We start from the raw sequence: 13512 nt of genomic DNA on the forward strand, positions 1-13512 counted from the left end.
TAACCTGAATCTGTCTTTAATTTATGGTGTTGGACCTTATTTCCCCAAAGGAACTAGTTTAAATATGCTGTCAACTCCATCTTTACATTTCACCCCCTGTGCAATGCATTCCACCTTTAACATGGCTCTGATAGCTGTGTATTTGGGATATGGAAATATCTCGGAGGAAACCAAATGTTTACACAAGTTCACTTGGCTACTGCATAAAATAACTCTCATTTCTCTCTGCCAAATAATCTGTGGGGTGAGAATGGAGTGTTTATTGTACAAATGCAAACCCAAAACATACAAGAGGAAACAATGGTGGAAGTTAATAGAATTTTTCTACAGGAAAGAAAACTCTTTTTTAGTGACTTGCAAATGTAGAAAATAAAACAGTAGAGGCTTATTCCACAACACTTTTTCTGTATATCTGTGCCCTGTGAAAGAGCTCTGCCAAAGCTTTTATTTGAAACATTGGCAGATTAGTAAAACTGTAGTGTGTGTTAGTGCTGCATATTCCTGGCACCACCAGAAATTGTTTCCAGCTCATATGCACAATATGTCATGCTGTGCTGCATGCATATGGAGAATATTGGACATATTTTGGGGTCTTCACTTCCTTTAATCTTCACTCTTGAGCACACATAGATAAGTTGTTCTGTTGTGAAAATATTACGTACTTAATTACCTATTTGAATTTTACTAAGGTGTCTTGGGGATTTGTAATTAATTCTAATTCAAATAATTCTAATTTTAAAGCAATTCTAGGCAATATTTCAGTCATTCTCTATAGACAGATTCTGTATGGATGGCAGATGTCAGATTATTCATGTGCTTAAATCCAGATCTTTCCAGGTCAAAAGTGGAGGGAAATCAAAAAATGTAACATTAGTTATTATGCTCAGTACAGTTTTAACTTGTTTTCAAATGTAAAAACAATTTACACACATAGCAGGAGTTTAAAGTGCTGTTAGTCCAATGATGCTCCACAATTTCTTTTTTTATTACCTCTGTAAGAGTTAATATTCTTCACTGGTCCCTTGCCTATCAATAGGTTTACTAAGTTTCAGAAGTGCCCCTTGGAGGTTTCTAGATGGTGATATCAACTGAGCTAATATTGTACCATCATTGATGAGATGCCAGTAAAAGCATGGACGTATCACTGTTGAATTGTCAAAGAAAAAACCAGCAGAAGACTTGAACCTGAGTTAAGTGCTGCATCATCATTAAACAGAAGCAGCTTATTTTGCTCACTGTTAAGACATGTAACTGGTTTTATGGTACTAGCTTTAGGAATACTTAAGAAAATAATTTTAAAATTTAGTGAAAAATCCTAGGTGAGCTTTATTTTCAGAGAGGTAGGACTTTGATTATAAAATTGAATGGAACTTCTGTATCAGATTTACAGTGGAGGTCACATTTCAGAGTCAATTCTGGAGTGACTACAGTTGGCCATATTTTATGTCCCCAGCAATCCATAAAACATGTCAATGATCTGCTTATAAGACAGTGTCAACTATATAGATATATACATACACAGCTTGTAAGGGAAAATTTCACTGGATCACTTTGGAACTCCACAGAGGATATGTGTATGCTCACAATAGTTGTCAGTTTATGCCAGGGTACATGGTGAACTTCAAACTGAAGTTTCACTGCAAAATGAAGTTTCAGAAGATAAATTGTATAACAAGTTCTTTGCATGCACATGAACAACTAAACAGTCTATTCATACTAGGGTTCATCACATTTGTAATCCATCCTGTAGGGGGTCAGTGCTAAAATTAAATTATACCTGCATACCATTCTCAATCAAATCAGGCTGTGAACTGAAAAATAAAACAATTAAAATTAGAGAAAGGACAGCCTCCCACTGTTTATGATCTCATTTTATTTGTGAGGAGTAGGTGGAAATTCACCCATGGTGAGCATTTGGTTTATGTCAATTTTTTCTTGTTATTACAGCTGGGGCTTATTCTGTGAACTCTTTGCAGCTATTTCTGCTAAAAATAGGTGGATACCAATTTAAACTTCCTGGCGATATTTCAAGTCAAAGTATCATTAGTAGATAGTTATTATGCTGCACTTTATTGTAAGAGATCCTGCCATGAAGCCAATCTATACAAATATAAATAAAGACAGTTAGAATTACCTTCCAAACGGCTCTATTGGAGGTTATTCATGTTGGCTTTAGCAAAACAAGCTATACTATTTGCAAGAAAATTTATTAGTTGTAGGAACACTGAGTTAATGAGACTTTCTACAGCTCCTTATCAAGTTAGACTGTGACACTTAAAGAGAGATTGGGGATCAATTTTGCCTTTTTGCCTCAGTCCTAAGTAAGGGAAACTTGTAGTTCTCCCTTGGTTTCCAAGGAATATAATTTCTCTTTATCACTATTACCCCCTCTGCTATGCAGTCTTGTAATAATCTTCTCAAAATATATTCTCTCACATACAAACCAACAAAAAATTACAATTACACACAAAATTCCTTATCTTCTAATGGCAGAAATAGATGACATGGGAGGTCACGTAATTATGATTTTGTCATCTTTCTCCATGTACTTGCCTAGTCACCCATCACAGGGTTTATATTTTGGCCTTTTAAAATTGTCAGACCCAGTTGCCATAAAAGTTTTCAATAGGAATCCCAGAGTCTTAGGGAAACTGCTTATACCATTTCCACAATCTACATCTCAAACTTATGAGCTGATAATGATATGAGGCTGCAGCTGTTACACAGCTGCTATTTCATACCCATATTAGGAAAGATTTCATCTCTGAAAGGGTTGTCAAGCTTTGGAACAGGCTGCCCAGGGAAGTGGTTGAGTCACCAGCCTTGGAGGTATTTAAAAGATAAAGTTAATATGGCACTTAGGGATATGGCTTAGTGGTAAATTTGGCAATTGCTGGATTTGACTGGATGACCTTAGAGGTCTTCTGCAACCTTGACAATTCTGTAATCTATGATCCTATCTGCTGTTATGTAGGTTATGTGACTTTTGACACCAGTGGAAAATACCAAGATCTTTTTTTGGCTGTGAATCTCAATGGTAAAGATATCTAGCTATTGTCAAAGTCAGTATCACTCTCAAGAGTGCCCAGCAGTGAAATTTTATTGGTGACTAAAGTGTGACCACTGAATGTTGTGCTTCAAGAGGTTAGCTAGGCTAGCTTCAGAGTAAAAGATATATCATTAAGGAAATTATATCCAGTCACATTTTCTGGTCCCAAACACTAGATACAGCAGTGTCTGAAGGGAACACCACCATCTTTGGGAGTTGTCTAGGAAAAGCTAATTGCCCCAAGCCAAAACCTGATAAACAGTATAGAGAATCATTTAGCAGTGCCTGTGCCTTGTGCACTAGACTGCTGGCAGAGCCCCAGCCAGAAAGTTTCTTTATGTACAACACAAGGCATTAGTCCAAGGTTCACTGACCCCACGGAGAAAAAATATGCATTAGCAGTTGGAACCATTACCATAATAACAGATTTGCATTTCTTCTTGGTTATAGTTTTTTAGGCAATATCCCATTGAAATAATTTTAGTGCCTCATAACAATGTTCTTCTAATTCACTTGACTAACTAGACAGCCACCTGTCAAAAATACAGGGGTTTGGTCTAAACTAATTGTTAAGCCTACTTTTTCTCTCCATCAATTCCTTCCTATTTTAACTACAACTTTTTAGCCCGGAAATCATCTCTGGATGTCTATGTCCATCTCTGGCCCCCATTTAGACACTGACTTCCAGACAATTAAAAGTAGCTGAAATGAGAAGAGACATGGGAAAGAAATGGCTCTGAAAAGACAAGAGGGAGAGAATGGAATCAGTCTGGTTGCACAGCTCCAAAATCTAGGCTGTTAGGCTGGTATCCAAGAAAGTCCTTTAAGGGTACAAATGTTTCTTTCTAAAGATCTGAAGGTTAAGAATGCAGATCTAGCATGATTAACTCAGACATTTAAGCAAAATGGTTCAGATATCTTGTTCTGGCAGTGTAACACATAAAGCCAAATTAGATGCCTGGGGATTGAATACATAAAATGCAGGAAATTTACTTATCCAGTTGGGAATTACTGGATTAATTCAGTAAGAAAACTTACTGAAGTGGAGTGACAAAACTGCTGTTTACATTAGATTTGCTCCTTTAATTTAGTTTACTCCTTTAGTCCTAACTATCTGGTTTTTGAAATAACACCTCTGCAAAAATGGCATCTAAAATATATTTTATTCTCTGAGTGCTTGCTTGTTTTCTTTCCTAGAGTGCTCATACCACCCACCCTTAAACTGGGAGACGTGTGTGCTAGGATCTCAACTATGCATGAAAAGCTAATACTACTGTAGACAAAGAGTTTACTCACTCTCCACCATTCACCTAGGTTAGTATGAGATTAGATCCAGGAAGGGTTAGGAGAACAGACATCTGAAGCAGACAGAGAAGCAGAAAACCACTCATGGATCAATAGGAGCCAAACAAAGAAAATTATTGGGGAGAATGTGATTGCATGATTTGCAGAACAAAACAAACAAACAAAAAAAACCCCCCTGTAATTCCTAAGGAATATAGCAAGAAAGATATAACGTTTATTGTGAATGTAGGAGTGTTTTCAATATCTGTTTGGAAAGAGAAGGTTTTTAGACAGTGGCACTGTGGTGAAACAGTGGTATCAATATACAGAGAGAAATGTGCAAAGCAAAAGCAAGAGAAAAGGAGGGTCTAAAATGACCCCCACAGTTACAGAATCCATCAGTGAGTTTTCTTAATAGCACTAGCAGGGACTTAACAACTGACACGGTATCAGAAAAAGAATAAGGAATTCCTTTTATTTCTATTACACTTCAAGGGAGGGAGAACATACAGAAAATCTTAAGGAAGACAATGCAGGCAAGTTTGATGAAAAGAGAGATGGCAATGAAGGTGTTGATATGAGAGGGACTGATATAAAAATAGCAAATTAAATTCTGTCTTCATCTGGTTTCTTAAAGAGATATTAGACTTTAACAAAATCCTGCATCTAATAAAGGAAGGAAGAGTGTGCTCTTTTCCACAGATGGTGGAAAAGCAGCAAGAGAAAGTAAGCGGGAAACCAACAGTGAATATCAAAATATCCTACTAAAGGATAGAATAACACAAAGGAAAATGTGATCTGAAATGTAATGAAGCTTTAGAAAGAATGTGAGGAATGGGGACAAAAAAGGGAGGTCAAAGCAGTCATACTTAATCTTCTTTTTTGAAACAGTAATTAAGAAATCACATGGAGAAGGTGAAAGGCTGGAAAACAGAAGTGTTTTAAGAAGGTGTCAAAGGCTGTAATTAAGCTAAGCACAAAGGTAGGCATATAAGTTGGTTTCATTATATTCCGGTTACAGGGAGTGGCAAGGCAATTGAATTTTTTTATTACCCTACTAACAACACATTTTGCTTTTTAAATTTAAGAAGTAATAGTAAATCCACTGAATTTATTCTGCTCTTTCTAGTGCAGAGCACATCATATTTACATAAATATATTCAGATGATTTAGCCAAATCTGTCAGGCAGATGATATGCTAATACTTCAGTCTTCTAAAACTTTGTATGGTTGTGATGCTACAGCTTACATACCTACAGTTATCATTTAATACTGATAAAATGGAGTATAAGAACTCCCAAACTTGAATTTTTACTCCTTTTACTTCACTAAGTAACTGTGTACAATTGAAAGTTACTGGACCAGGTGAAAAACAGAAGGGACTCGTGACATTTGTACCAAAATGAGATTTCAAAAGACAGATGATATGTGAGTCAATATAGGCAGGTGGCCATAACAACCCCAAACCCATGGATGAAATGAAAGGAATAAATTTATTTAATTACCTTGCTAACTGGAGAATCCCCAGAGAAACACCTGGGCAGCAGAGACTCATGAGGAGGGGAGCAGACAACATGAGGCTCCTGGCAGACTCTGGGGCTGCTGCTTGCACACATTTACCAAGGGCCTACACACACATAATTTGCCACCATGCTCTGATCTCCTCTGTGCTTTTTATGATCTTTGATCACTCTCCCAACAGGGAGCTCAAACACCTCCATGAGAGCACCTCCAAGTCTCTGTAATTACCTGTGTTATCTCTAGACAGGAACTCTACTTCACAAAACAGAGGATAAACAGCAGTAGCCAAAATACAATGGGTTTCCTACACTCTTACTCTCCAGGCTTCAGCATTCCCAGCTGCAAGGTCATGAGCTAATCCACCACCCTCCTCACCATTCTTCCACTTTTAACCATTTCTCCCCAACAGATAAAGTATGATTTTTAAGAAAATGGAAAAGTCTGAAGAATACTGAAAATGTATTTCATTTTGCAGATGATTGACATAAACCAAAAGAATGTGTCCCACAATTAAGGATGTCCCAGACATACTGTTATGAGCAAATCATATTCATGGAAGGTGTTGCAAGAGAAACTTATTTGTTCAGCTCCACCCCAAGTCTCATAGACTTCAGTCACTTGAAAGATATTCCAGCTGACAGATGTGAAGATGTGACAGCTTTGCCTTGGGTATTCTTTATACATTACCTGCCTGAACCCTTGGAAATCTGGTATGAAGAGGCCAAATTTTGCAAGAGACTAAAGCAAAATAAAAACACAATCTCTCCAACTTAAAAAAAACACCCTGTTAATTTCAGAGTGATGTTACACCTTAACTTCCAAATACTTCTTGCCACAGAGTTTCAATAACTGGATGACCCTCCTTCCAATAATTCTGCTTGCTATCACTCAGTTTTGTCAAAATGAAATTACCAGATTTATGCTTTTTTTCCCTTTTCTTTCTGCAAGCACCTGTCATTAATGACTTTTTCACTCTTGACAAAGTTGATACATAAGTTACTTTTAAGGAACTGCAAATCTGCATGTGGTTATTTGGCAACATAATCAACTTGTGTTTATATTTTAGAGACCAAAATAATGGGCAATGAATTCTACTGCCGCAGGCAGTCTAAACTTCTCTAATACACCTCTATTTCTGCATTAGTTTAGGGTGAAACACAACCAAATCTCTTCCAAACAAAAGGTGTTTCTGTCAGTGGACTGTTTCACTGAGATAAGAATAAAGGAAAAATAAGTCTTTATGCTTTTAGCACAGATTGTTTACCTTGTGATAGATGTAGGCAAGCCTATCATTGGGGAAAGTTGCATTTCAGTTGACATGACTGAAAATATATTAAATCTCTTTTTTTTTTTTTTTTTTTTTTTTTTTTTTAATGCAAGCTATGACCAGAATTAACTCTTTCAGTTAAGACCTGTTTTAATGCATTGGCCTGGCTTTTTCTCTTGATTGATTGTGTCTTTTTCAAAAAACAAAAACAAAAAACTCCAAACATATCTGTACCTGTTAAATGCAGTCTCTTTGCTGCCCACTCAGTAGCAGATTTTTGCAATTACCCAGTTATTTCACTGACAGTTAAAGCCACAGGGCATAGCTGCCATTTACTTTATTGAGACCAGGATCTGAACTGCTTTGTCTGGACAGATCCAGCCTGGAATCTTGTGTGATGCCTCTGTTATTCACCTTTCACTTCCAAATACCACAATTCCCTCCAAAGGATGCAGGCACACTCCTGGGAGCTTCTGCTATTCCCAAGCACAAGCAGTATGTTTAGAACCATTTCTGTAGAAAATAAGGATAATCCATGCTTGGAAGGTCATGCAACTCTTAGGCTTCCAAATTCAGAGATCTCAGACTTAAAGTTTAGTGCTAAATCCTGCAAACATACTTAGAATTTTACATCCGTCAGTTCTGTTGGCTTCAGTGGCTTTACTGTTCTTAAGTTAAGCATATCAATGTGGCTTTATGCAGTCAGGGTTTAAAGAGATGAAGTGAAATTGAAAAATTTGGGAAGATGAAAGGAAGCATAGGCTCTTAGTAAAATGTGTAAGTACATAGGTGTCCATTCGGATTTTTTTGAGTGAGCATGCACAAATGCACAAGTGCCGAATTAAATGTGTCACTCCATGATCCAGCCCCAACAGCCAGCCTGCCTCCTCTAACTGCTAACAGGAGCAGTTTCAGGAAAAATCCAACTCATCCTCTGTGCCTCTTGACCAGTAATGCTCACAAGGTGTGGACATTTCAGAAAATGTAGCTTTAAAACTCTACCAAGTCACTCTTGATTTTTCTCAGGGATGTAGAATCAAGCAGATGGCATGTTCCCAACACACAGGCTAATCCCACTGCTTAAATTCAAATATTTGCTCAAATATAGCACTAGAATTCATCTGATGAACTCTAGGAGAATTTAAAAATAATAGGACAATGTATTTTCCTAGCCCTTTGCAAAGGTTTTATGTATTGCTGATGATGATTCCTAAAAAGCAACAGCATACAAGCTAGTAATGGAAATACTGGGGTCAACAGTAAGAGTGTGGTGGGCTTGCAAGAAAAGAATAACAGTGTTTTTAAAGGTATAGGAATATGTCCATCATGTAAAATATTCCTCTTTCATTTCACAGAAGACTCAAATATCAGACTGCAACAGCTTTAAGAAAATTCCTGTCTTTTATAGGGCATTTGACAAAGCATGGATTAATGAAGCTAGGAACCCATCCAGTGATTTACAACTACAGCTAGAACAGAGATAAAGAGAAGAAAGACAAAAGGTTTACATCAAAACCTTTATTGTCAGACTGAAAGCAAGTCTGGAAGTTTTAGAAATACAAGGAATTGTTTTCTCTCTCTGTAGGCAAATTCGCTATTATGATTTGGAGAGCACTTTGCAAAGTCAACACACAATGTCAATTCAGCTTTCTATTTCCAGGCTTTATCTGAAGTACATATTCAATAAGGCAAAACTGATTTTCCACTGATTTTTGCAGATGGTTTTTCTTTACTAAGGCACTAGAAATTGTACTATGCTAATTACTTGGATCCTAAATTATCATTACACTAAGCACTAGAGCTACTATATCACTAGACTTGTTTTGTGGCTCTCTGACACCATTGCATGACAGATTGATTCATTTTCATGTGGTTTTGAGATTATGTCATATGTAATACAATTTAATGCATTTTAGTTCACTTAAAATATGTTTAACATCATTAAAAATGAAAAGAGGGGCAGTTTGCCTCAGAGGTTTCTCATGTTTGTGGCCTGCCAGGACACTTCTTCCAGTATCTTGCAATTGCCCATATTGTAGTGTGTATGCTGTCCACTATATATATTTCTTCAGCAGAACATGGGCCAGAGAAAATCCTGTCTCTAATAAAATATCTGGTCCCCATGCAAAATGATGGAAGAGTAAGCTTCTGTTTATAGAGAAAATATTGGCTTCCCAGTCAACCATCTGCTGTATAGTGGGAATGGTCTGAGCATCTTTCTCAGTTGGAACATTTGGAAAATGAATATACTGTTGCTACAGCTCAGGCTGTTGGCCATGATGTTTGTGGTAATGTTGTTGATTTACCAGATGTCCTGCAAATTCCTGGTGTGGTAGTGTTTCCTGCTCCTACTGAAGTCTTCATTACGTGATGGGTTTATGATTGCAGTCATTTCTCACAGAGTAGGAGAGAGCTGTGAACTGTGTCCAAGAACAGCATGGAATCCATCATCCGCTCAACATTCAGTTTGCAAATCAAAATCTATACCAACATGTTGCTTCTAGATCTCTAGAAATTACATGGGAATACATGTAACAACATGAGTAATACCACTGGCATATTTTGCCATTTCCCTAAATCACTCAATGCCTAACACAGGTGCTTGCACATCTGTCTTCATGTATGCACACACATTCCTTTTCCCTATTTTCCACCTACCAGGCAGGAATACAAATGGGAGTACTGAATGCTCTGTTCACTCATTATGCCCAAGAAGTGTATCAGAGGTTTGAATAAGGATGTTTCACCACTCCACTCCTGCTCTGTTACAGTAGATTAATGAAGATAATGCATGATGTACAGCTGAGCACCTAGGCTTTGACTTCAGAAATTAACTCATCTCTTCTACTTTCAGAATGAATAAGCACATGTATTGCTTTCTCTATTCTGTTTCACGTTGCAATAAGATACCTATTGGCATTACCTATGCATTAATGGGCTCTGAGTAACCTAGTCTAATGGAAGGTGTTGAAATTAGAGGATCTCTGATTTAAGGTCCTTTCCAAGCCAAACCATTCTATGATTCTGTATAGGTATCTGTAGAGGAAAAGCATAATGGAGGCCAAGGCAGATACACACAGGAAAAAAGTCTATTTTGATCTTAATATCTTCACTGTTCTTGTTTTCTTGGCATGAACGTTGCTTAGTCAGCACACTTTGGACATAATTACACTTTATAAGCCTGAAGTAGAAGTTGTTGCCACTGCTTGAAAAAAGTCAGAAAATGCACAAGGACTTAAAAATCACGTTTGCTCTGTAACAAGACATAAAGAAGAAATTTAAACAAGTATAAAAAAATATAAACACTATTTTCAAATTTAAATAGACAACACTTTCTCCATGCTTTGCTTTATTTTGTATGAATGTTTACAAGTTAAATTACTCATTTCAACTCAAGGAATCTATATTGCCTAAGTACTGAGATCCCAAACTACCAAGAGATATTTAAAAGATGGATGTACCTTTCTCACAAGCATCTCAAGGTATACCACACTCAGCTTGGCTGAGTATCAGAGTAAGCAGTAATTTTTGGTGGCAGTGTGAAAGGAGCCAAGGAGCTGCCACAGTGAAATGCAGTTCAGGCAACATAGTCCTGTGCACACCACAGAATTGTGTTCCATCACAAGTGCAGATTAGTCTCATTTTAGTAGATATTTATGGAAATTAATAGAGAAGATACCAACATATCTGTGATTAGGTAGATCCAAAGTTCACAAAATCTGATATGGGAGTCTTGATATTTCAGGCTTAGTATGGCACAGCATTAATAACAAATTTCCTTCACAGCTCAATTTCTTTTTACAGCTAGGGAAGAGAATTCTATGGCAAAACAAATCTCAATAAGAAGCAAGATTTTTCATGCCTCATGCTTCATGCAAGAGGGCATCATTTTCTGTGTGTGAAAATAGGTCCTAGACTGCATATTGACTATGGGCTATTAATCTCAAACCAGGAAATAGCATAGTATATATTACTTGTGTCATTTCCACATTCAGGAGCAGGCAGTCTTCCTGAGATATATACAAATTTCTTATAAAGGAACATATGTTTTCTCATGAAAGTTTCACCAGTGCTTTATTCAGATAGATTGGAAAACCTCCTTTCTTTCATATAATGTTTATCTCCAGGCTATCCAGATCCAGCTACAGTGAGAAACTATAAAGCAAGTTCTGTCAGGGAGAGGAAATTTTACAAAGCCTCTCTTGTAAAGGAAAATGAAGACAGAAAATATTCAATTTGTACTGAAGAGATGGTGATTCCACATGGCTGATCCCACTGACTTTGCCCTGTGTGAGATCTCCCATTCCTCATCTCATTGCCAAGAGCTATCTTTTAGCACACATAATTTCCCCCAATATTCTGGCTTCTTCCCAGGTGAGCTTCACACAAAAATACAAGAGGCACAGTGCAGCTGGTCCCTGATTAGGCAACTGGTGACATTCAGGTAGGAAACCTGAAAACAATTATGTGTCTTAATTAAGGCTCATTGTATGTATCAGTCTTGCAGGTTGTTGCTTCAGCTCAGAAAATCAGTGATAGCACAAAGAAATGGTCACTTGAAGACCTGTCCCAGGTAATTTGTACAAGCATTGGCAACAGCACACAACTCTCAGAAGCAATGCTTACAAGACTGTTATGATCAGCAATTTCCAAGCTGTTTCCAATTGTGATGACACTTTCAGTTGAGATACACTTGCAGAAACCATTTAATTTCTTTCAGATGAATGCTCCTTCCTACAATGATTACCTACAGAATTGCTGCCTCTGCTGCATCCCACTCCACAGCATCGTCTGTTGGCAAGACTAAGGCAAAACCAAAAACAAGAAAACCAAAAACAACAACAAAAAAAGTTCAGGGTTGTTATGTGCTACCTCTCATAAGTCTGGCTGTGTTTAAAATGTTGAGTCAAATCACTCCAACACCTACATCTCTGCTGGCAGATATCATCTCAGTAATAAAGTGTGCAGAGTCTCCTAGCATGACTGGTTTTAGCTCTCTCTCCTGGTGAAAGTGGATTTAACTAACGTGCCAGAATATAAAGCCATGTAGGTGGACTGCTGGCAATTCCTTTATACCAACTTCCATGAGGGTAGTATCTTCTGGAAAGAGATAGGACAGACAACTAAAGACTGTAACGTCTTAGGTTATCCCAGCAAGACTTGCTAGTGATTTTGTGCCACAGTTCATACACCACAGCAGTTTCTATTAGAAAACAATGTCATTTAAAAGTTAAATATTTATATCTTCAGGAATGAATCTGTTAACCCTCAAGCTGTCTCCTGAGGAAAAAAGTAAAAATATAAAGATGAATTGAAAATTTCAATAGGCACTGAAATTGGATTTGATCAAGTTTTATAAACTGAAGTTGTCCCCTTAATCAGCTTCTCTTTACCAAAAACATTTATGTCACCTTACCTCGTCCCTAGTTTTGGGTCAGGTCCTTCTCTTTCTGAATGAGCCCTGCCATTCCCTATATTTTCTTCAAAAGTAGTGAATTTCATGCTTACTTCCCAAAGGAATATCTTTTTCCCCAAAAGCTGTATGTACAGCAAATGGACTTTAATACATTTATGAATTCTGTCCTTTGTAGTTCTTGAGTTAGTAAAGCATTTAAAAGCATTAAGACTAATCATTCTGCTAATTCTAGGTTGTACATTGCCTGTTGTGACTGAACTTTCAGATGTATGGTAAATCTGGATATTGCAGTTGGTTGTCTTTCTCTTCATCATTAAGTGCTGGGGCTGGTGGAGATCAGCTGCTTCCCTTTGTAAGTGGTTAGCATTCTTTCACCTGTTCTGCATGACTACTGAACTGAGGTGTGTTGTGACAGTCTGCCCACTCTTCCCTGTTCAGATTAATGAATACAGCTTTAACTGTTAATTCAAAGGCAGTCAAGCTTATATCCAACAATTAGAGTACAACTTCCCCATTCAGATAAGGTATATGTAATTTGGCATGGCCTTTTGTACCAATTTGGGGTTAAAGTGAGTTTCTGTACTAAAACTGACTTTGCAAAAGCAACTTCAGACTTTGGAGTGCTCTGTTCTTATTCTTCCTCAGAGAAACCCAGGGGAGACTTATTTTTTCACAGAAATATGGTTCTTTTCCAACTGCCAGTATGCAGATTCAACCTGTGCTACAAAAAAAAAAAAAAAAAAAAAAAAAAAAAAAAAAAAAAAAAAAAAAAAAACTTTTCACAACATGCAGAACCCCCAGTTATAAAAATACTGCAGCCCAATTTTTTCCCTTAGTTACATCTGAGCAACCCAACTGGAAGCAAGACAAAAGATACTGTCCTGTGAGGGTTGCACAGGTAGACCCCAAGAGACAGCACATGCTCAGCCCTGCAGCAGGCAGGGCCTTGATCAACCAGCACTGCTTAGAAGAAAG

The 13512-nt window shown here is 37.4% G+C and overlaps 1 long non-coding RNA gene across 1 annotated transcript; it reads right to left on the reverse strand.

Annotated features, from left to right (window-relative positions):
- Positions 1-11178: 11178 nt before the first annotated feature.
- On the reverse strand, positions 11179-12740 carry LOC306809480. Its single transcript, XR_013776243.1, has 2 exons — positions 12538-12740; positions 11179-12401 (listed from the first exon to the last, which is right to left on the reverse strand). It is a non-coding gene; the product is annotated as an uncharacterized lncRNA (long non-coding RNA).
- Positions 12741-13512: the final 772 nt, after the last annotated feature.

This window comes from Erithacus rubecula (genome assembly GCF_903797595.1).
Source record: "Erithacus rubecula genome assembly, chromosome: 1".
Taxonomy (NCBI): domain Eukaryota; kingdom Metazoa; phylum Chordata; class Aves; order Passeriformes; family Muscicapidae; genus Erithacus; species Erithacus rubecula.